The sequence below is a fragment of the Lissotriton vulgaris genome, chromosome 1_1 (assembly GCF_964263255.1).
Source record: "Lissotriton vulgaris chromosome 1_1, aLisVul1.2, whole genome shotgun sequence".
Taxonomy (NCBI): Eukaryota; Metazoa; Chordata; class Amphibia; order Caudata; family Salamandridae; genus Lissotriton; species Lissotriton vulgaris.
In genome coordinates, this window is record NC_141685.1 from 2,023,104,224 (window position 1) to 2,023,124,755 (window position 20,532).

The following is a 20,532-nucleotide window of genomic DNA, read 5'->3' on the forward strand; positions in this document are numbered from 1 at the left end:
AATTCTTCTGGGCAGTGAAGCGGTCACCCTTGTCAATGATCACACCTAGATATTTGTGTTGTGGTATAGATTCAATGCGTATGGTCCCCCAGAACCAAGCCAGTGGTTTCTTTGAATTCTTCCTGATTGTCATGGTCTTAGTTTTCTCCAGATTAATACTTAGGCCATTTACTTCAGAGTATTCCTGCGCAGTAGTAAGTAGATGTTGTAGACCCACCTGCATCTGACTGATTAGGAGTAAGTTGTCCACATATAGTGGACACGGTAGTGCTAGAGCCCCTAATCTTAGGGCGTGTGAGTTGCTGGCATTTAATATCTGGACAAGATCTAATAGGAACAAGTTAAACAGGGTAGGGGCCAATACACAACCTTGTTTGACCCCTTCATGGTGGTTATACGTCTTGACAGGGATGATCCATCACCCAACTTTATTTGAATCCATATATCTGTGTGTAGGTGATTATCAAGTTCAGCAGTGGTTGTGGTATACACCATTTTTCCAGTTTTGCCCACCGTCTGTTTCATTTACTTTGTTAAAAGGCGGCACTGTAGTCAGTAAGGCAAAGGTGTAATGGCATTTTTGTTATTTCCGCTTTATCGATCAGCAATGCCATGGTCATGATGTTTGTTATTGTTCCAACAGATTTTGAAAGACGTTAGTCTGATTTAGGGGAAAGAATGATCTTTCTTTGGCCCAGGACTGGAGCTCTTCTAGGAGTATTCCTGCAAAAAAAATGGCCTCATTGTCCAAGAGAGCTACTAAGCGGTAATCTTTTGCAGGGATTTGTCTCCTGATTTAAAGGTCAGATAAATTATCGAGGCCCTCCAGGAGGGGGGTACTAAGCCGTACAGCCTTATTTCAGTCAACAGAGGGCTAAGTGCTGTGGCCCAGTAATCTGCATCTTGCTTGTATAGGAGCAGTTGGACTCCGTTGGGGCCCAGGGCTCTTTCTCTCCTGTCCTTTCCTATTTGACATGTAATTTCTTCAATGTAGTTGCTTGAATGTGGGTCTTCTGGCGTATTGTCCTCTGCTTCTGGGGAGACTAGGGCATTCTCTTCGTCCTGTTGGGTTTTTGGGGATGCTTCCCCCAGAATTGCTATGATCCTTGATCTTTTAGCCAATGAATATGAATTATGATCTTGATGAAAATGATCTCCAAGAAAAGTTGCCTAAACTTCTTCTGATATGTTAGATGACATTCCCTCGTGTGTGGGGTGAGTTAGTCGGTTTATTGTTCACGAGAATCTTGCACTGTCGTTCTGTTTAATGTCGGCATGCAGTTTTGCTCAGACCGCTTCGTTTGAGGCTCTCTTGGGCAGCCCATATTTCTCTCTTTAGCTTGACTTTCTGCTGTTGTAATATGGCTGAGTGCGTTATGTCTGTAGGGTTATGTCAAAGGTATCTGTGTGCTGTAAATGTAGTTTTTTTATGAGCCTTACCTGGATTTTATGCGCTTTCAAAATATTGTTCACGCTACTGTGATTCATGTGTGCTCTTGGTTTTTTATTGGGGCGGCGAAGGTCTCTACCATTGTGGTTGTAAAGTTCACCCATTTCTTAATTTCCTACTTTCCCGTGCTTCAGAAAGGAGTGTTGCAGTTTGCAGAAAGCACCCCTGTGATGCTTGTACAAATTAGATAGTTCTGTAGTTAATTGTGACGTTCACTCTCTGTAGTAACTGAGCCTGCTTGAACTTGGGCATGTTTGTTCAGATTGTGATTTCCTGTAGCCGATGATTGCTGTCCACTTTGTCGCCCATTTAGAATTAAACAATTTAATTAAAAAAAGCGAGAGCAGCAAAAGTATAATCAAGTATCAAATTTTTGGTTGAGGAATAGTGGGTAAATGCATGAGGGTTGTCTCCCACAGCTCTGCCATTGACTGCTATAAAGTTCAGGTGTTCAAGATCCTCTAAAGGCACTGCCCAGTTTTTGTTGGGCGACCCAAAGGACTCTTCCTCTGCAGTAGAATGTTCCGGACTGAGTTTTAAGAAGACGCTTCATTGGCAGTTGTGGAACTTATTAGATGTAAATTGAAATCCCCGGTAAGGATCATGTCTTTTGTTTTTACCTCGCTTATGCATGACTCTAAGAAGTATGTCAGTTATTTGGCATCCTTGATTTTCCTTTTTCGATGTGTATAAGTATTTATTATTACAATGCCTTTGTATCTGTTTCCCAATGACGCGGTTGGTGCAGATATTTTTATTGCAATCGTTTCTGATGTTGTCGGGCCAACTGTGCAAGCTGAGGTTCTACTTGTGTTGGAGACGTAGATTGCAAGGCCTCCTTTCAGATGCCCGTATCTTGTCCCCTTAACGGGTGGGGTGAAGAAGCACAAGTATTCTTGGAAGTGTGGTGGATCAATCAGCCACGTTTCCTGCAATGCGATGACGTGAAATGACCTTTGATAGTTGATGAAGTCCGGATCTGATGTCTTACTGGACAATCTGTTGATGTTACAAGAGCATATCAGTAGTAGACTGATTACTCCTGTTTGTGGGGGTTGATGGCTGCTTTGTCAATTGTTCCTTGTTGGGTTTTTGATTGTCCTTGAGAGCCATCTCAGTTCCTCATGCTGATCTGCTCAATGTACAGATTTCAGGTGACTTCTGTTTCCCAAAAATGCTTCTTTGTGGTTGGAGAGTGCCCTCTTGCTCTTTTTAATACTGATCTTGTGGTGTGTTTTAGAACCACCAGTACGCTATCCTTGTTTTCCCAAGTCAGTGGAACAGGATAGCCAGGTTTGATAAGAGATATGATGTTGATCCTCCAGCTCTTGAATACAGGACTTTCTGAGAGAACTTTTTGTGTGACAGACTGCTTTCTCCACGTGGTCTTTGTGTCCTCTCCCCCCTGGGGGTCTTTGTGGTGAATTAATTCTACTGTGTCCAAATTTGTGGTAGGTAAGTCTGAGTTGGAATGTGTGACATCAAGCGAAGTAAGTTTCCTCGATTCAATATATTGTGTGGGCCTCTTGAATTATATTCTGGTAAAAACATACAGATGTTTCCACCCCTACTTCAGTTGCCAGCCAGTGAGGCCGGGTGCGTGTTTAGAATAGAGTGGTGATCTTTGTTGCTTGGTATGTTCAGTGTTATCGGTATCTCAAATAACAACTAGAGAGAAAGGGCATGAGCAGGCACTCCTGTACCCCAGTCAATATATTAACAACAACTAAGGAGTGACTAAGTGAAAACGAATAAAGAATATTTAAACTCCGCTGTAAATCAGGCGTTGTAGCACGATGGGGGGGCATTCGGCCACCCCAACGGGGACCCAATGATTAAGCATGTCACCAATTAGTGTTGAGTGAGGGTCCTTTTACATAAAAGATTTTCCTTTCCTTCTGGAAATCATACAGGGACATTGGTTCCCCTTAGGAATATTTTTCTTTAGGGGTTTCTTTGTCCTTGAGGGGGATAGTAAGAGAGATATATATATAAAGAAAAAGACACTAAAAAGATTTTTTGTTTAAATATTCTTTATTCGTTTTCACTTAGTCACTCCTCAGTTGTTGTTAATACAGTGTTATCGGTAGCCTGGTGACAGCCGAGCGCCCTCCCCGTGGTGTTTATTTGCATTGGGTTCTATGTTGATCGATTGATCCTTTTTTCCATTGGGAGAGACCTAAGACTTTGCTGGCTTAGCTTTGTTGGAATAAAGTCTTCCGGCCTCTCGTCCATGCTTGATAATGTGACAATGTCAGTTGAGAGTTTGGTTCCCAATGTGGGATGTAACTCCCTAGGGTCTGAGTGGAGGGTAGGGTGGTTAATAGATGTTGCCGTAGAGGCCTGGGGGGCCCTAACTGCTTAGTGGTCTGATTGTGCTGTTGTTGGATTAATTGGTTGATACGGCAATGAGTTTATTGCAACCAGTATTCTGTTGGAGGATTGGTATAAGTGTTCTGCATCTTGTTGGAAGTTATTAGGGTTGGGTGGGATTTTTGTTTTCGTCCCCAGTTTGCCTCAGTTTCTGCATGATCCCTGGAGTGATGAGTTGTTCCTTGCAGTTTTGGTTTACCGCTTTTTTGGCGGGCATGGGATATTTGTTCCTCACATCCACTGCAGGTGTGGTTTGTTGTTTAGTGTGTTCTGGCGTCTCAAGTGATGTCAGCCTAAATAGGCGTGAGAAGTCTTCCTGAATTTGGCTGGGCTTTTGGTTTCAGTCTTTCCTCCTTTGAGATCGTCTTTGTTTTGCATTTGTTTTTGTTCTCTGAGAGTCAGGTTCTGTCCGGGGACTTAGTGGTGGCCCAGTGGCCGGTTTCTGTGTTTTTGCTTCATCACATAGGCATTTTGTAAGTTCAGGTTTTAGTGCTGTTTTAGGAGGGGGAACATTTTGTACACTGCTCTTTGCATGATATGTTCTTATGCTTTCTTTTGTTACTGTAAGGGATTGCTCCTCTAGCTGAGACGTGGTTGGTCTCTGGGGTGCACTTTTAAGTTGCGTGCACAGGTTGCTCAGCATTCAGGTGAGGGAGGCTAATTTGTCAATGATTGGGCCACACTCACAGCATAATTTGTTGTCTTGAAGATTTCCCTGTGTTTAGGGCTCCTAGCTTCCCGTTGATTGCTACCACAAAGACCGCCAGGGTGTTCAATAAGGTTAGCTTATTGTCTGTTTTGTCTGATTGATACTGGAGGGCTTCCACCAGTAGTTGCACTGTTTTGAGCAAGCTTGCCCAGGCGATTCTAGAGTTTAATTTTTTTGCCTCTTTGGTGAGACCTCTGGGCCTTGCCCTAATGTTGGATCTGCCGTCTCCTGGTTCCCCATTGCATCCTGGTGCTTCTGTGCTTTGTACTCTTGCAGAGAGTCACTTGTGGGCTTTGCTGGTGCGTTGTGTGTGTTTAGGTTGCCAGCGATTCCTCCCATTCGTTTCTGTGGAGGTTTGAGAGCTGATCAGGGTCTCCAGGCTCATGTCTTGATGCTCGTTCTGATCTGGTCAGTGTTGGTGTTTGGGGTTCTATGTTGGGCCCGTTTGGCATTAGCACGGGTTTGAACTTTGCTTCATTACAGGAAGTCCGGGTTTGTTTGTGCGTCTGTGGGCTTCCCAGCTCTAATATTATTAAGACCTCATTTGCGATGCAATTGTTTCTCAGCCTGCTGCCATGAGACGCCCTTCCAGGGACCTCTGTTTCCCCACTGCCGACCCCCTCAGTGGGTGTAGACCTCACCCGTTTCGGTCCTTGTTCTTCAGTTGCTATTACTTCTGCCATGATCAGCTGAACATTGTGCTGGAGATTTTGCAGCAAGGGTGTGGCTTGATGCTGCGGGCTCGATCCTGAAACGTTGGCAGTAAGTTGATCGGCCCCAGGTCAAAGTTGGATTTCTGTGTCAAGTCTGGTTTTTGACCAGATATCTGAGAGAGACACGTTAGTGATAGATTCCTTACCTTAGAATATCCCCAGGCGTCGGACTGGATCTGGAAATTTTTGCGTAGCAATACCCCTGCACGTCGGTAGGCTTCGTCTGCGGCTCCGCGTCCGTCGTCGGCGTCGTTAGCGTCGTAGTACTTAGACGCCGCCCATGCGCGCTGACGTCAGTTCTTCTTTTTTCTGCGCCAGCTAGCACAGATCCGGAGAAGCTTTACCCCCAGTCATTTTTTGACTACACTTTTTTGATCTTTTGAACATTTCTTTCTTCGAGTCTTCGACTCTATCGGTGCCGGTAGGGATGCCCGGGTTCAAACCCTGCTCGAAGTGCGACCGACTGATGTCGGTTATGGACCCCCATCGCCGGTGCCTGAAGTGCGTAGGCCTCGACCACGACGACCGCACCTGCTCCGACTGCCGGGCCCTGACATCTAAGGCTAGGCGGGAGCGGTCCCGCAAGCGGCTTGAGCTCCGGCAGTCGGCCCCGCGCCGCTCCAGGTCCCGGTCCCGGTCCCACGGGAGGTCGAGGGACCGGTCGCGGGGTCGGAGTCATCGCAGCTCCGGGAGTGGACACCGGTCATCGGGATCCAAGTCCTCAGGTAAGCGGCATGAGAGGTCGGAGAGACGTCATCGTTCCTCCGACCCACCCCGATGCTCGCACTATGCGGCCGGGGGCTCGGGCGACACCACCCACGCGGCTCCGCGGGAGTCGCAAGCGTCGCCTGCCCCACACCTTCGGGTCCCTAGGCACGGCGCGACGCCGGAGGAGATCGAGCGGTACCTCATGGCCATGAGGTCCCTCCCTCCTCAGTCGGGTTCCGTGGCACCTCCGGCCCCAACGGTCCCGACTGGAGGCCCTAGCGGGTCGGGTGCTTTGGCCCAGACGCCGTCGGGTGCTTCGGCCCAGACGCCGTTGGGTGCTTCGGCCCCGACGCCGTTGGGTGCTTCGGCCCCGACGCTGCAGGCGACTTTGGTCCCCCAACGGGTGTCACCCCCGGCGCCCACTGTGGACGCCGTCCCCAATGTTCCCCTCGGTACGACTCTGGCGCCGGTTCCGATGGCCTTTGGAGATTTTTATTTCCATGAGGAGGCCCCGTCTGTTAATCCTGTTATACAGGTAACGGGTGACGAGGAAGATTGGGAGGGGTCTGAGGACCCTCTGGTACTGGAGTGCCAGTCTCAACAGGACTGGACATATGAGCTTGGGGAGGCTAGTGGTATTGACACTTCGCCAGACACTGGATTTGTCTCCCCTCTGACTGTGGCTTTGGAGGAGGGGTCTACATATAGTGTGGTGTTGACGAGGGCGGCTCAGGCCTTACACCTTCAGCTCCCCATCGCGGCGGTGAGGACTAACCTCCTCACTGAGGTCCTCAAACCACAGTCAAGCTCCAGCGAGCCTCTGCTGCCGTTCAATGAGGCCTTGTGTGACGTTCTTGTGGGCACTTGGTCCAAGCCCGCCACAGGTCTGCCTGTGGATAGGAACGTGACCAGACGCTACCACCCGGCCCCAGGCGACCCTTGCTTTTTGTCCACCAATCCCACCCCCGAGAGCCTGGTCAACCAGGCCACCAATTCCCAGACCGCGTTCCCGTCGGCCCCGCCCGACCGGGAATCCAAGATATATGAACAGTTCGGGAAGAAGGTGTTCTTGTCCCTAAGCTTAGGGCTGCGGTCTGTCAATACCGCCCGTCTCTTGGGCCGCTATACCCACACTTTGTGGGACGCGGTTGCGGGCGTGCTGCCACAATGTCCGGAGGAGGTCCGGGCTAAACTCGCCCAAACGCCGGGACGCAGCGCGTTATTCCATCCGGCTGGATACCACGGACTCACTGGGCAGGGCTATGGCAACGACGGTGGCGGTTCCACGCCACGCCTGTTTGAGGTCCGCCAACTTCTTGGCCGATGTCCAGGCCACACTTCTGAACATGCTGTTCGATGGCCGTCGCCTCTTTGGCGACAAGGCAGACCATGCGCTGGAACGTTTTAAGGGCTCCAGGGCTACGGCCAAGTCCTTGGGCCTCTCGGCCACACGCCAGCAATCGGATGCCTTTCGTGGCCACGGAAGGGGCGCCCCCACACGTGCTGCCAGCCACGCGCTGCGTAATGTTAAACAGCGCGGTGGCGGCCGTGGAAACCACCGCGGCGGCGGTCGGGGACAACGGTGAGGCCAGTCCACACCTCCCTCCACAGCACCCACCTCAAAACCTTCCTAGTCCGAGTTTTCATGCCCATGTGACGCCTGTGGGAGGCAGGGTTTGCCATCACCTCTCCCACTGTCACGTCGGACAGGTGGGTGCTGCAGATCGTCCGAAGGGGCTACTCCCTCCTCTTCGAGGCGACCCCTCTAGCCATGCCACCGCAATTCCACCGTGTGTCTGGGATCACTAGCAACTTCTGCAAGAGGAAGTCACGGCCCTCTTGGCCAAGGGGGCCATCGAGCGTGTTCCTGGGCCAGAAGTAGGGTTTGGTTGTTACTCCCACTACTTTCTGGTACCCGAGAAGGGCAAAGGGGGCCTACGCCCTATCTTGGACCTGCGGAACGTCAACGGCTTCCTCCGGAAGGAGAAGTTCAAGATGCTGACTTTGGCTCTGCTCTTAGCTGCCCTGGACCCTGGAGACTGGCTGGTAGCATTGGACTTGCAGGACGCTTATTTTCACATCCCCGTCCTGCCGGCCCACCGGCGTTACCTGCGGTTCACGGTAGGCCAAGAGCACTTTCAGTTTACCGTGCTCCCCTTCGGCCTTACCAGCGCCCCACGGGTGTTCACGAAGGTGATGGCGGTGGTCTCAGCTCATCTGCGCAGGTTAGGGGTGTCAGTCTTCCCCTACCTAGACGACTGGTTGTTGAAGGCGGGCTCGCCCCAGACAGTCGTCAGCCACCTCCAGACTATGGCAGACCTCCTGCATTTGCTGGGGTTCTCCGTCAACGTGCCAAAGTCGCACCTGTGTCCCTCTCAGAAGCTCCTCTTCATCGGAGCGGTTTCGGGTTTACCCTCCCGAACAGCGGGTTCGGGGTATACAGGCTCTGATTCCCATCTTTCAGCCTTTATCCCGAGTCTCGGTCAGGTTGACGCTGCGGCTTCTGGGGCTGATGGCCTCCTGCATCCTTCTGGTGCATCACGCCCGGTGGCGGAAGCGGGCTCTGCAGCGGGACCTGAAGTTTCAGTGGGCCCAGCATCAGGGCAACCTGTCCGATCATGTCTTGATCTCGGAGGGCACTGCGAGACAACTGCAGTGGTGTCTTGCGGACCGCGATTGGGTCAGTGGCAGGTCCCTCTCCCTACCCCACCCGGAGCACGTGGTTGTGACGGACGTGTCCCTCCAGGGCTGGGGAGGCCACATGGGAGAGGCAGAGATCGGAGGCCTCTGGTCTCCGGCGGAGTCCCGGCTCCATATCCACCTTTTGGAGCTGCGGGCGATTCGTCTAGCACTGAAGGCATTCCTCCCCTCTGTCCGGGGGAGTGTAGTGCAGGTGTTCACGGACAACACCACCGCCATGTGGTACTGCAACAAACAGGGCGGGGTGGGGTCGTGGACCCTATGCTAGGAGGCTTCTGCGCCTCTGGCAGTGGCTGGAACATCAGGCGTGACCCTGGTGGTTCAACACCTGGCAGGCTCTCTGAATGCCAGGGTGGACGAACTCAGCCGTCGGTGCATGATGGATCACGAATGGCGTCTGAACTCGGACGTGGCGCAAGGCCTCTTTCAGCAATGGGGAGAGCCTTGGTTAGATCTATTCGCCACAGAAGAGAACGCACAATGTCATCAGTACTGCGCGTTGGAATTTCCAAGGCGGCACTCGCTCGGAGACGCTTTTCGTCGCGAGTGGAGTTGCGGTCTGTTGAACGCCTTTCCGCCTATACCACTTCTGCCCAGAGTGCTGAAGAAGATTAGGCGCGACCGGGCCCAGGTTATCCTTGTGGCTCCGGACTGGGCACGAAGATACTGGTATCTCGAGCTACTCAGCATGTCAGTCGATCCCCCGATTCGTCTGCCTCTTCGGGAGGACCTTCTGTCGCAGCAGCAGGGGACGGTTCTGTACCCGAACCTGTCCAGTCTCCACCTGCAAGCTTGGAGATTGAGCGGCGGCAGTTGAGGCCATTTGACTTGCCTCCCGAAGTCTGTGACATCATTCTGGCAGCCAGGCATCCCTCCACAAAGTCGGTATACGCCTGCAGGTGGAACAGATTAGTGGCATGGTGCACAGCAAAGGCTGTGGACCCACTCTCTGCACCCCTTTCTGACGTTCTCCTCTTTCTTCTTTCCCTTGCCCAGCAGGGCTCTGCTCTGGGCACTCTCAAGGGGTACCTTTCTGCTCTTTTCGCCTTCTTGCGGCTACCTGATCAGCCTTCCTTATTCAAGTCCCCCATTGTAAATAGGTTTCTGAAGGACATCACACACATGTTCCCTCCTGTTCCCTTCGTGATGCCCCAGTGGGACTTGAATCTTGTACTTACTTACCTAATGTGTGCTCCCTTTGAGCCGCTCCATAACTGTCCTCTCCGTCTTCTTACTCTGAGGACTGCTTTCCTGGTTGCCATCACCTCTGCCAGGAGAGTGAGTGAGCTCCAGGCTCTTTCTTCTACTCCTCCCTTCCTCTCTGTTCATCCGGACAAGGTTGTGTTGCGGACAAGACCTTCCTTTCTGCCCAAGGTTGTCACGGCCTTCCACATCGGGCAGTCCATCACCTTGCCCACCTTCTTTCCGCCTCCGCATCCCTCGAAAGAGGAAGAGAGGCTCCACCGTCTGGACCCAAAGCGTGCGCTCTCTTATTACCTAGATCGCACATGCCAGTTCCGGGTGGATGACCAACTCTTTGTTGGTTACGTAGGCACGAAGAAGGGAAAGGCGGTACACAAGAGGACCATCTTGCGGTGGATCATCTTGTGTATCCAGGCATGTTACTCCATGGCCAAAAAGGAGCCCCACTCGAGCCACGGCAACAACAACTGCCCTGGGCCGAGGAGTGCCCTTGCAGGACATTTGCCAGGCAGCTACGTAGGCCTCGCTGCACACGTTTGCAAGACACTACTGCCTGGACAGTCAAGTCCAGAGGGATGGCTTCTTTGGCCGTTCCGTCCTCCAGGACTTTCTGGTGTGATTATTGGTTCGCAGACCCACCACCGGAGTTGGTATTGCTGGGGTATCTATTCTAAGGTAAGGAATCTATCACTAACGTGTCTCTTTCTGATGCACAAGTTACTACTTGTGTAACGATATATCTGTAAGAGACATTAGTTAGTGATAGATTAGTTAGTGATAGATTCCTTACCGACCCACCCATCCTCCCCGTTCTGCGAACCGATATCTAGGGTTAAGGTGATCCCCTTTCAGGGCCCTAGTTTCATGGCACCAGTGTTGGTTCTATCATGGCTCTGCGTATCTGGCGCAGAAAAGCTGTGTATCAGAACTGATGTCAGCGCGCTTGGGCGGCGTCTAAGTACTCTGACGATGTCATTCCGGCGCAAACGACGCCGACGACGGACGTGGAGCCGCAGACGACGCCTACCGACGCGCAGGGGTATTGCTACGCAAAAATTTCCAGATCCAGTCTGACGCCTGGGGATATTCTAGGGTAAGGAGTCTATCACTAATGTCTCTTACAGATATATCGTTACACAAGTAGTAACTTGTGCGTCTGGTCCATGCCTGCTGCTCCCATCGCCCTGCAATTGGAGTAGTTCAAGTGGTGTTTGAAGGCACTGGACTGCTGTTATACTTGAGAGGAGAGTGTCTCCTGCATTTTTCAGAAAACAGAATTTGGTGTAGATCTTTGGTTGTGTGAATGTGGGACGGCTCTTGGACGCTTTTTCTCCTTTTGTAGAACGCCAGTGGAGGAGCCTATTTCTAATATAGAGCAGTCTGGCTCAGAATCTGGTCTGATTTTGGGCCGGAGATGTAGTTTGGCTTTAGGTTAGCCCCCCTGGCTCTTCTGGCTCACGGGGGTCACCAGTGCTGGAAATAAGCCCCCTTGCACGGTCTCTGGTGCTGCATCCGAACAGGTTGGGGCTGTGGTTCTTCCCCAGACCCTCTGCCTCCTCTGGCTCCATGGCCAATCTTTGTCAGCCCTGGTTGCCCACAGGCAGTGTGGGGGTGGGGGGCGAGGGGTGTCTGCAGGGCTGTCTGTAGCCCAGCAGTCTGTTTAGATGGAGGCAGATGGGGCGGGAAGTAGGGGTGGTGCAGCTCTGGGGAGGGGGCGATAAAAGGTGAAGATGAGGGTAGAGCTGCCCCGCTTTCTCCGCAGCCCAGGCTTCCTACCCCCTCTGCAGCTCCCACTATCCGCACAGCAATGCTCTGCACCCACTGTTGATGCACTCAGGTGGGTCCGCAAGCCTCATCCAACCTAGTTGGGCCGCTTCCGCAGATCTGCACGGCCTCACACTCGGCAGCCGCCCACTAATGGTGGCTGCGCTCGCCACCCTACAAGCCGCTAAACCAGCCTTGCCGTGTGGTCACGGAATCGCAGGCTGGTTGAGGGGGCTGTGGCGTTTTGTGGTTTTCCGGAGGGGTCACGTCCTGTTGTGAGGTGAAAATCCGCTGCAGGACCCCCTCTTGGTGGCGGCAGGGATCAGCAGAGCAACGGCAGCCTCTTCTCACTGCCTACTGTGGTTGTTGGGCCATCCAGACTGCACTGTTGATTTTAAGTTTCACCTGATTGTTTTTATTCAGCATTGCAGTGCAGCTCTGGCATTAGAAGCAGACTGCACGTTGTTCTTGTTGGATTGCCGATGTTCTTGCTCTGAGCATTGGACAGCTGCTTGATTACTCGGTGCTCGATCTTAGTTCGGAGTGTTCACTGTTGTGCTCTTTACGACAGTCCTCATTGCTGCTTCTCAAATTACGTTTGGTCTTTTGAAGCGTGTTCCATTGTAAATATTTTTATCACTGTACAAACTAATTGATTGGATTCATGAATACTATCACTGATAACGTTTCACTTTCTGGGAAGTTTGCTTTGTCTAGAGCTGAGTTTCTTTGATGTCTATGCGCAGACGTTTTCATTTATGTTAATGGTGCTTGTACAGTGGCGAACCAGCTTTTGTGCTGTTCTATCGAACTGTATATTTGCGCGACACCATTGCCTGTACGTAGCTTTTAAGAATTTTATAATAAATGTCAGTCATGGTTGTATGCATAGTGGTTGTCCTAGCGCAGCATTTCCTCTTTCTGAAATCTTTTCTAATCTCTATAGAGGTGTGCCTGAGCTAGAACTTTTTGTTCAAGCTACATAGTATCTTTGCTCAATACCTGTTTTATGTTGCTTTTGGGGAAAGAAGGTGCCCAGACTGTCTGGCACGCACTCGAGATGAGAAGCTGATGTCCTTGGAACATTTTCTGTAAATATGGATGTCTACCTAAAGGGCACGCCTTGTGTGCAGGAACACCAGTGATTCACAGACATGTCTCAGTTTTCCATATCTGTCACAGGAGCATAGGGAGGTCACTACTTACTTAATGTCCTTGGAGCAGAAAGTGTATATTGTATCTATACAGAGCTTGGCTACAGCACAATTGTGAGAGATTAATCTATCACACGTATTATTAGTTTGCTTGCCTCTAACTTGTTTTGCCTTTCTACACTGTTTTCACTCTTTTTCACTCACCTTTTGTTCATCTCCTGTTTTCACCACTCACGCACATGCTCCCGCCAGCCTTTACCTGCCCTGTGCTCCTCAAGTGGTAGTCTCTCCCACCACTCTCAGATCTCCTCCTCCCACTTTGGACCTTATAGAGGGTTGCAGCAGCATGTTGCTGGTATGCCAAAGGAAAGCCTGCCTGCACTCAGACATACCCCGTCTGTGCCCTGTCCACACCTAGCACCAGAAACCTTGGTTCCTTGGCCACTGACCCCTGCCCCACTTGCCTCTACTCTGCCCACAAATTGTTCTTCCTTAGCCCTGGCTGCCCATCCCCTCTCCGCACCAGGACCTCCCTCTTTGGGACATATGAAGCTTTCTCCTGTGCCACCTGCCATTTCTCCTGTACCAACACCCCCTGAGCCCCGTCCTGTTAACTACGGCATACTGCACACTAAATTGCCTCCCGCTGTACTCTCACTTGCTGGTCAAGCAAGCCATTGAAGTAGAGGAACTCCTGTGTGAGCCCCCCCCTTCCATCCCCCTCCCATGACCTGTTTTTCAATATGGAAACTAGACTTCAACCTACTACTGCCTGGGAAATAGCCATTGCCTACTGCCCTGGCCATAGCCATCACCACAGCTCGACTAGAAAGTAACCACGTCTGACAGAGCTAACGAGACCAGAGGGGATATTATCTGCGCCTCCACATCAACAGCATCACCACCTTTTCCAAAATCAATAACTGCCTGGAACATCTGGACCTGGATCCACAGCCAACTTCACTCTAGCCCTCTCTGAACTCTTCATGCCCTGAATGCTGAATTCAGTACCTTCTTCTTGCTCGGCCACCTTAACTTTTTCCTACAGGACCAGTTAGACACTATCTCTGCCGAACTCCTGAACACCTCAGAATACTGACCCTCATCCAAAGAGTCAAAGGCCCCACCCACACAGTGGGACACCTCCTCAGCACCAAGTGCCCCAACATTGCGGTGGACACCTCCACCCCTCTTCCCGGACCGACCATTACCTCATCAAATTCCATACCCACGTACTTAACCTGTAGTGTAGTTCCTAGTTTCCCACTAGGCCCTGCGCATTGGAATAACATAAACAGTAGTATCGACGTGGAACTGGCTATATTCCAGGCCTCCACTGACTATGCTAAACTTAATTGGGTTGTGTTACCAACTAGCTCAGAGGTCACTGGAAACTTTCTTCTCTGCATAGGAAGTGATCAGCTTCCTTGGCACAGACAAGAAGGGATTCAGCTTTCCAACAACCGTGCAACATGACAACTTTGCTCCTCAGATCAAGAGTCGATCTCTAGGGTCGTGTGAAACAATAGACATAGATTTCACTCAGTCAGTCTGGTGCAGTTTACTTTCACAGTATGTAGAGAATAGAGAGACGGGCGTGTATCAATAAAGGTTAACATTTATTGAACAGTCTTTCTTCTCATACAAGAGAAATGTATTGCCACAATTGCAATAACTGTTATTATAAAAAGTACGTACAGTAAGATAAGAATAGCGAAATAGAACTGTAAAAGCATTGATATGGTTTCTTAGCCATACAATGGTTTAAAAGTAATAAAACATATATACAGTCATATATACATTAGGCTAACATACTCAACTGGTGCTTCTAACTAAGCCTACCCCTGTGTGCCTGACCTAAGCCTAACACGTGAGAAGGGGGAGTAAGTAAGTAGCTTAAGTTAAGTTGGTTTTGCCAAGGTTTGTTTCAAGAATTCTCTTCTAAGGGTTTAGTCAACACCATACCTCTGAATAGAATGATGGAGGATTGGTATTTCCTTCAGGGGTCTCTCTCGATATCCCAGTCACCTGCGAGGGTAAACTGGAAGCGCCGGGACTGGATTTCTCTGCACGAGAAAGGCAGCGGCTTCTCTCAGCGCGTCTGGAGGAAGGAGGGGTGACAGCGTCCGCGGGCAGCTGGGCTGGATGTCTTCGCAGAGGACGGCTGCACGGCTCCTCAAGCGTACTGCACCATAGGTCGCGCTGTAGCGGCGATAATGGTAATCAGTAGCTTCACCACCACAGGATAGCAGGCTGCAGCGACAGGCAACGCTCAACAGCAGTTTGCTTCGCTCTCACAGCTCACAGCTTCGCATTGCTTAAGGCAACGTTGGTAATATTTATACCTGACAGGTGCCGGGTTTGACGCAAGTTTGCTGGACATAAGACGTCAATTAAAGATGTCACTAGGAAGTGGCAGCTATCAGTTGCTCATTAGAGTTCTATTACTAATCAAAACATAGCAAGCGGGGATTTCCAGGTTTGCTAAGTTTTTATCTTGTTGAAGAACTCGGAGTGTTATCTAGGAATATCAGATAGTGACTGCTGCTCTGTCATTGCACTAATTGGTCGCAAAGGAAGTAGCAGAGAGTCATGCTGGAATGTGGCTCTGTGGCTTCTGCTCGTGTGAGGCCAGAGATGACTTTACAGAAAATCATACTTGAACGGTTATGCCAATATAGGGAATAAAGGGCTTTATAGCCGAATAGGGGCATAAGGTCACAGTATCGATCAGGAACCTAGATAAGCACATGACAAACCAAGTTAAACCCGCCACCATCTGGACCTCTTGACAGCTGTGATAGAAAGTCACAGGCCACAAATAGAACTCTGTACTCCTTGGTTGCAGCACCCCGCAAGCCTCACCCACATTGTCTCCAACTCAAGCAACTGGATAACCACCTGTGCAGATGCCAGCTAGTACACCGAGGATTTCTGATTAACAAAATATCACTACAAACACCTGGAATGACAGAAAGAGCTTCCTTCAAATCGGCCGTCATGATCTATTATTAACATCTCAAAACCATCAAATGTGCAGCTCTCTCATGCCGCATATAAATCAGTGGTAACCCTGCTAAAGCAAACTTTGGGAGTGTCAAGTAATTCATATGCCCACACACCAGCTCCTGGCAGGCAACCCCTCCCAGGACCTATACAATGATCGCTCCATCCACTTCTCAGAGAAAGTTAGAACTATCTATAACCGCTTTGCCCCCAACTGGATCCTCACCCATCAACTGCATTGACTCAAGTAACATCTCCATGCCAGGCCAGGCCAGAGCGGTCATGCTAGGCAGAAATCTCCAACACCCTAGCGGCCAACATCCAATGATCGATCCAGTCCAGAGCTCCCTCGGATCCCTGCCTGCACTACATCTTTATGAATGGACTAGACCTCATCTGCTCAGTGCTCACCTCACTAATAATCTTGCTCTCAACTGCTACCTTCTTAAACACCTGGAAACATGTCCACATACTGTCCTTCTCAAGACACTTTTCGACCAACCCCCCCAAAAATGGCTAACTACTGGTCTATCTCTCTTCTACCATACCCCGCTAAGGTCCTAGAAAAACTGGTCAACACTCACCTGCTTAACTACCTTGAGACCAATCTCTTCTTTAACTCTTCTCAGTTGGGATTCAGAGCCACTCCACAGCACTAAGATGGCCCTCATTGCTGACAAGAAAGACACTGCAGCCCTCAGGTCCATGGGCATCTTGGCAGCCTTCGACACGTCTCTGACCATATCCTTATCCAGAGACTCCATGAGGCAGGAATACATTCTATGCACTCCTTCAGCACCAGGCGCTCATAAATGAAATGGTCAGCCTTTCCTCCTTCCAGTCAGACACCACCAAACTGATATGCGGAGTTCCACAAGGCTCCATCTTGAGCCAAACCCTCTTAAGTGTCTACATGACTCCTCTTACCTCCATCGTACAGTCACATGACCCTAGCATCATCTCCTATACAGATGATACACAACTCATTCTTTCAGAAGATGCACCAAGTACGCAATCTTTCTTATCTTCTCTCATCAACAGAACACATTTTTGTTATAAGTGCGCACGATACATTCTAAAGTAATTACATTAATTAAAAATAGAAGTTCGGATCATCACTTGAAAACCAGCTTTTAAAATGGTAGCAAGGTAGTGCAAGCTCCTAGAGTTCAAATTTCCATTTGCAGATATGACTTTCATCACCTTTTATCTCAGCACTGATACACTTAATGATGACGATGGAAGTGGAAATATGTGTTTGGCCGATTTTAGCGGAGTAAAGCAAATGAAAATACAAGCCTGTAAAATTAAAGTACGTCGTAGAAATTAAAGGTAAAAGTTAGACTGCTAAATTGTGTGTCCTGCCAAGCCAGGTTCCAAGGTTGATAAGACCCAGAAAGTGAGGAGTCCGCGTACAGGTGGAAGAGCCCACGTTCACTAGGAACTGTATGTGTTCATCAGTGTACTGTCATCCTATGCCTTTCTGTCAGTGTTAGCCTGAGTCACAGTTAGAAAGCTGTAGGCGGTGGAGATGAGGTGAGGTTGATTGAAGAATTTTATTTGACTGTGAGCGTTTTTTTTTTCTCAACTACTGCCCTCCCCCGGATCTCACATTTGAGTTGGCGGAGGACATAGGGGGGAGGACATGGGGTTTGCACATAATGTCAAAATGTCTTTAACTTGAACTGTTAATTGAGAAATTCATTCAGCTGAAAGCGTGGGTTTTTTTCACGAGTTGTAGCTGAGGACATTTGTTGTATGAAATATGTGTCAGATGATAAGTAAGAGGTAGATGCCCCCAACATCACAGACACTGGTGGTGTAGGTCTCCGCAGGAGGGTGGAGAGGTGACATCACTAACCTGTGCACTGTAATAAGTCGTGTTACACCCGAGGCAGAGTGAACAATTAAACACTAATTGGAAATAGACTGTAAGAAAAGTATAAAAGTAGAAGAATGGGACACCACACTTGCCTTTACACACACAATAGCCAGTACTGCTAGAGACCGTCTGCTTCACTTCAGTGTACTGCACAGGACATATATACCACCTGTGATGCTTTATAAATTAAATCCTGACAGGGAACCTACATGCCCCAAATGCAGCGATACAGGTGAAACATTCTTCAATTTGACTTGACTGGGTGCTTCATTAGCATATAGAAGGCGGTGAAACATGGATATCAAAAACATAATGTAGTGTTGCATTAAGAACATAGTACGTTTCTCTTAGGATATATAGCGTTATAGTGTGACTTTAGAACACAGTATGTCTCTCTTTGGATTTAGCATTGACTTTAGAACACAATATGTCTCTCTTAGGGTATAGATTTGACTGTAGAACCCAGTATGACTAAGGATATAGTGTTGACTTAAGAACAAAGTAGGTCTCTCATAGCGTTTACTTTAAAACATAGTGTGTCTCTCTTTGGATATGATGTTGACTTTAGAACATAGTATGTCTCTCTTAGGATATATAGTCGACTTTAAAACATAGTATATCTCCCTTAGAATATAGCGTTGAGTTTAGAACATTGTATGTTTTTAGCATATAGTGGGGAGAGGCGTTGGCCTAACAGCTAGGACGGTCGACCTCGAATCTGGGGAACCCGGTTCGAGTCTCGGCAATAACGCTGAACATCTTGTGATTCTGGGCAAATCACTTAATCTCCCTGTGTCTATCAAAAAATGAATGTGCCCTCATGTAACGCAACTGGTGCTATGTAGAAACCTCTTTATACGATACCGGGTCAAGTTCGCACTAGATAAAACTCCGTAAAAATAAATAAATAGTGCTCACTTTAGAATATGGTATGTCTCTCCTAGGATATAGCGTTGACTTTAGAACATAGTAGGTCTTTCTTAGGTATCGCAGCCTAAAAAATGTCGAGATGGAAACTTTGCATCTGTCGGGACACCAGACAGATGCCAAGCTTCCAGCTCGACTTATTTTTAGGATACAGTGGAGAGGTTTAATTGACCAGAGAAACCTATCGGAAGGATCACTACAAGATACCTTACCATGTACTTTAAACTTTAATTTAGCAGAAACAAGAGCAACAATAGTTATTCATATTCTCTTGGGTATCACGTCACCTGATATGGGCAGCACGATTAAAAGGAAAGGTGTACCTTTTACAAAACTATGAGCTAAACACCAATTAGCAAAACAGTGGCTATTGATGAGGTCTTTGAAAGAGGATGAATGGATCATGGATACAGCTCAACGGACGGTAGCACAGGAAATACTGATGCTGATGACCACAAATCTGAAGAGAACACAGTCTTGATATTACTGTCTGAAACTAGACTGCTGTACGTAAATTTACTTTGCAGAGCGTTGCAGAGCAGTGGCGTAAACCAAATTGATGCCCCCCCACTCCAGAATTTAATTAGGGTCCCCTGAGCCTCGAAGTGTTTAATTGTGAAAACCTCTGGCATTCTACGAATGGTGTATTCGCCAATACTAATTGCTACCTTTAACATGATGCTATTGTTATTTTATTGTATTTGTTACAAATTGATTTTCTGGTTGCCAGAGGTATGCATCCTGTCCAAGCAGGAACCACAGTCCTAGTCAGAGTAAGTCAGATACACACCATTAGTGAACCTGTGCTCACCCTTTTGTAGTATGACACAGAGCAGGCAGGCTTAACTTAAGAGGCAACTAGTAAAGTATTTGCGCAACTTCACAAACAGTAACACAGCAAAAACACCACACAAAAAAACTCCACACTAGTTTAGAAAAATAGATTATTATTTTATAAACAAACAAGACTGAAATGACAAAAATACAATAAGTAGAAGTCAAGATATGGATTTTTAAAGATTAAAAGTGAAAAAAGCGCTTAGAAGCTATAAGTGCCTATCGGGTTATCTGGTCATGCTGGACCGGGGCAAATTAAAAAGTTCAGGCCGACTGTGATGGGGCATGGGTCAGCTACAATAGCAATGTAAGTCCCCCTGAACAAAAGTACCTTTAAGTGCGCACTGATGTGGCCTTCTCAGGCACCTCATCAGTTGGTTCTGAAGTCAATACGCTGGGTTTCTCATCGCAGTCAAGTAGATACATTAATCGTCTCTCTGCAGTGGTAGCGATGCAGTGGTTCTTATGCACCTGTTCCGATGGCGACACACTGGTTCCAAGTGCTGCTCCCGTTTTGTTCCTGCAACAGCTGCAATGTGTCTAATCTGCTCACACAGCAGAGGATATGTTGGTTCCACTGGCCAAGCACCAAGGTCCACTTCCAATGGACCAGGCACAGGAGCAGGGGGTAAGACTTTGGTATCCTTGAGTCTTAAAACCGGAGGCAAGCAAGCATGCCCATGGCAATCATTGTGGGTTCGAGTATGTTCGTCCAGTTCTTCCTCAGTATAGCAGAGGGTAGCGGACAGCAGGGCATCACAGCAGAAAAGCAGTTCTTTTAGAGCAGGAGTCTAGCAGAATGGCAGTCCTTGTAGGAGCACAGCAGTTATTCCTCCTGGCAGAGTTCTTCACAGGTCCAGTAATGACTGGTTTTGGGGGGTCCAAGACCCAGTACTTATACCCAGTTGTGCCTTTAAAGTGGAGGTGACTTCAGAGAGGGGCTTTAAAGTGCAGCCCTTTGTGTGGGATCAGGAAACAGACGATTCAGGTACAAGTGTCAGGTCCGTCCTCCCATCCTGCCCAGAATGGCCCAACAGGCGGAGGATGATGACTCGGTCACAACTAAACTCAATTTGTGTGTGGCTGTCGAGAGTGAATACACTAAG

The 20,532-nt window shown here is 48.9% G+C and overlaps 1 protein-coding gene across 5 annotated transcripts in view; it reads left to right on the plus strand.

The window, feature by feature from the left end:
• The window catches only part of ITPR2 (inositol 1,4,5-trisphosphate receptor type 2), a 1,555,333-nt gene that overhangs the window by 342,871 nt on the left and 1,191,930 nt on the right, over nucleotides 1–20,532 (plus strand). The window lies entirely within an intron of this gene.